The following is a 4,426-nucleotide window of genomic DNA, read 5'->3' as shown; positions in this document are numbered from 1 at the left end:
AAAAGTGTGGCCAAACTCTATGCCCCTGAGGTCATGTATTGAAATAAGGGTTTGTTTGATAGTGGCTACTGAAGCCAGAGACATAAACAGGATGAAACATCCTAGGAAGCCCTTTCCACCCATGGCCAACCTAAGACAAAGAGAAAGACAAACATTTGCATCTTTAGTAAAAAATGATTTTTTTAAAGACAACTGGACACATTCATTCAGAAATAGATTCCCATTTTTAGTGGTTGGCAATAAGTTAAATGTTTTCAGCATCCAAAAAACAAAATATTGCCCGTGAACAGCAATGACAGGGGTTCACAGGATGACAGAAAAGACAAAAGATCAGATGATAACAAAGCAAGCACTCTATCATGTAGGAATGATCTTCCTTTACGTGCAATCAGTGAAAGCATTGCCATGTTTACCTCTCAATACCACAAGGATGATGCAAGTGATGTGTCGTCTATTGCTGTAGGTTGGTTCTCTTTGAATGCAGTAGGTAATCATTGTTAAAGTCATTACTTAATGGTTTGAGTTCATACAGAAATATACATGTATAAATATATATATATATAGTGGGGAGAACAAGTATTTGATACACTGCCGATTCTGCAGGTTTTCCTACTTACAAAGCATGTAGAGGTCTGTCATTTTTATCATAGGTACACTTCAACTGTGAGAGATGGAATCTAAAACAAAAATCCAGAAAATCACATTCATTGATTTTAAGTAATTAATTTGCATTTTATTGCATGACATAAATATTTGATACATCAGAAAAGCATAACTTAATATTTGGTACAGAAACCTTTGTTTGCAATTACAGAGATCATATGTTTCTTGAAGTTCTTGGCCAGGTTTGCACACACTGCAGCAGGGATTTTGGCCCACTCGTGCATACAGACCTTCCCCAGATCCTTCAGGTTTCGGGGCTGTCGCTGGGCAATACTGACTTTCTGCTCCCTCCAAAGATTTTCTATTGGGTTCAGGTCTGGAGACTGGCTAGGCCACTCCAGTACCTTGAGATGCTTCTTACGGAGCCACTCCTTAGTTGCCCTGCCTGTGTGTTTCAGGTCGTTGTCATGCTGGAAGACCCAGCCACGACCCATCTTCAATGCTCTTACTGAGGGAAGGAGGTTGTTGGCCAAGATCTTGCAATACATGGCCCCATCCATCCTCCCCTCAATATGATGCAGTCATCATTTCCCCTTTGCAGAAAAGCATCCCCAAAGAATGATGTTTCCACCTCCATGCTTCACGGTTGGGATTGTGTTCTTGGGGTTGTACTCATCCTTCGTCTTCCTCCAAACACGGCGAGTGGAGTTTAGACCAAAAAGCTAGATATTTTTCTCATCAGACCACATGACCTTCTCCCATTCCTCCTCTGGGTCTTCCAGATGGTCATTGGCAAACTTCAGTCGGGCCTGGACATGTGCTGGCTTGAGCAGGGGGACCTTGCGTGCGCTGCAGGATTTTAATCCATTGAAGGCGTAGTGTGTTACTAATGGTTTTCTTTGAGACTGTGGTCCCAGCTCTCTTCAGGTCATTGACCAGGTCCTGCCGTGTAGTTCTGGGCTGATCACTCACCTTCCTCATGATCATTGATGCCCCACGAGGTGAGATCTTGCATGCGGCCTCAGACCAAGGGTGACTGACGGTCATCTTGAACTTCTTCCATTTTCTAATAATTGTTGCCTTCTCACGAAGATGCTTGCCTATTGTATTACATCGGCAGTGTATCAAATACCTGTTCTCCCCACTGTATATATATATACACTGTGTCATGTTTTGTCATTGATTATCATGTCTTGTCCCTGTGCTTCCCCTTCTATTCGTTTCCCTCTGCTGGTCTTATTAGGTTCTTTCCCTCTTTCTATCCCTCTCTCTCCCCCTCCCTCTCTCACTCTCTCGCTCTCTCTTCTCTCTATCGTTCCGTTCCTGCTCCCAGCTGTTCCTATTCCCCTAATCAATCATTTAGTCTTCCCACACCTGTTCCCGATCCTTTTCCCTGATTAGAGTCCCTATTTCTCTCCTTGTTTTCCGTTCCTGCCCTGTCGGATCCTTGTCTATAATTCACCGTGCTGTGTCTATGTATTGCCCTGTCGTGTCGTGTTTCCCTCAGATGCTGCGTGGTGAGCAGGTGTCTGAGTCTGCTACGTTCAAGTGCCTTCCCGAGGCAACCTGCAGTTCTTGATCAAGTCTCCAGTCTGTTCTCGTCATTACGAGTAGTATTATGCCTTTTGTTTTGTAAAGTAACTTTACTGGATTAAAAACTCTGTTTTCGCCAAGTCGCTTTTGGGTCCTCATTCACCCGCATAACACACTGACTGCACAAGAGGCAGGCCTTCCGGTTTCTCATTTTCCTGAATAAAAAATCCCTATGTTCAGACAACGTGTGATTTTATGTGATAATAAAGATATTCTACTCTTAATATTTCACATTGTCAACATAATTTAAATCTAACATTAATTTGCATGAGACGAAGTCCACTAAAAGTTCTAGAGCTGCACCATGGAATTTTTTATTTGATTTTTTATTTCACCTTTATTTAACCAGGTAGGCAAGTTGAGAACAAGTCGTCATTTACAATTGCGACCTAGCCAAGATAAAGCAAAGCAGTTCGACACATACAACAACACAGAGTTACACATGGAGTAAAACAGACATACAGTCAATAATACAGTAGAAAAATAAGTTTATATACAATTTGAGCAAGTGAGGTGAGATAAATGTAAATGTAAATAAGGGAGGTAAAGGCAAAAAAAGGCCATGGTGGCGAAGTAAATACAATATAGCAAGTAAAACACTGGAATGGTTGATTTGCAGTGGAAGAATGTGCAAAGTAGAGATAGAAATAATGGGGTGCAAAGGAGCAAAATAAAAATAAAAATAAATACAGTAGGGAAAGAGGTAGTTGTTTGGGCTAAATTATAGATGGGCTATGTACAGGTGCAGTAATCTGTGAGTTGCTCTGACAGCTGATGCTTAAAGCTAGAGAGGGAGATACATTTCCGAGATTTTTGTAGTTCGTTCCAGTCATTGGCAGCAGAGAACTGGAAGGAGAGGCGGCTAAAGGAAGAATTGGTTTTGGGGGTGAACAGAGAGATATACCTGCTGGAGCGCGTGCTACAGGTGGGTGCTGCTATGGTGAACAATGAGCTGAGGTAAGGGGGGACTTTACCTAGCAGGGTCTTGTAGATGAACTGGAGCCAGTGGGGTTGGCGACGAGTATGAAGTGAGGGTCAGCCAACGAGAGCGTACAGGTCACAGTGGTGGGTAATATATGGGGCTTTGGGGACAAAACGGATGGCACTGTGATAGACTGCATCCAATTTATTGAGTAGGGTATTGGAGGCTATTTTTTAAATGACATCGCTGAAATCGAGGATTGGTAGGATGTTCAGTTTTACAAGGGTATGTTTGGCAGCATGAGTGAAGGATGCTTTGTTGCGAAATAGGAAGCCAATTCTAGATTTAACTTTGGATTGGAGTTGTTTGATATGAGTATGGAAGGAGAGTTTACAGTCCAACCAGACACCTAGGTATTTGTAGTTGTCCACATATTCTAAGTCAGAGCCGTCCAGAGTCGTGATGTTGGACAGGCGGGCAGGTGCAGGCAGCGATCGGTTGAAGAGCATTCATTTAGTTTCACTTGTATTTAAGAGCAATTGGAGGCCACGGAAGGAGAGATGGATCAGAGACTCACCAGCAGCAAGAGCGACATCATTGATGTATACAGAGAAGAGAGTCGGTCCAAGAATTGAACCCTGTGTTACAACAGACCCTCCGATTTGACACACCAACCTCTATCAGAGAAGTAGTTGGTGAACCAGGCGAGGCAATCATTTGAGAAACCAAGGCTGTCAATTCTGCCGATGAGGATGTGGTGACTGACAGAGTCGAAAGCCTTGGCCAGGTCAATGAATACGGCTGCACAGTATTGTTTCTTATCGATGGCGGTTAAGATATTGTTTAGGACCTTGAGCGTGGCTTAGGTGCACCTATGACCAGCTCTGAAACCAGATGGCATAGCGGAGATATGGTGGGATTCTAAATGGTCAGTAATCTGTTTGTTGACTTGGCTTTTGAAGACCTTAGAAAGGCAGGGTAGGATAGATTTAGGATTGTAGCAGTTTGAGCCAAGAGTGTCCCCCCCTTTGAAGAGGGGGATGACCGCAGCTGCTTTCCAATCTTTGGGAATCTCAGACATCACGAAAGAGAGATTGAACAGGCTAGTAATAGGGGTGGCAATAATTTCGGCAGATCATTTTAGAAAGAAAGGGTCCAGATTGTCTAGCCCGGCTGATTTGTAGGGGTCCAGATTTTGCAGCTCTTTCAGAACATCAACTCACTGGATTTGGGAGAAGGCGAAATGGGGAAGGCTTGGGCGAGGTGCTGTAGGGGTGCAGTTTTGTTGACCGGGGCAGCCAGGTGGAA

This window comes from Oncorhynchus gorbuscha, linkage group LG03 (genome assembly GCF_021184085.1).
Source record: "Oncorhynchus gorbuscha isolate QuinsamMale2020 ecotype Even-year linkage group LG03, OgorEven_v1.0, whole genome shotgun sequence".
NCBI classification, from domain to species: Eukaryota; Metazoa; Chordata; class Actinopteri; order Salmoniformes; family Salmonidae; genus Oncorhynchus; species Oncorhynchus gorbuscha.
Note: the sequence above shows the minus strand (reverse complement) of the source record.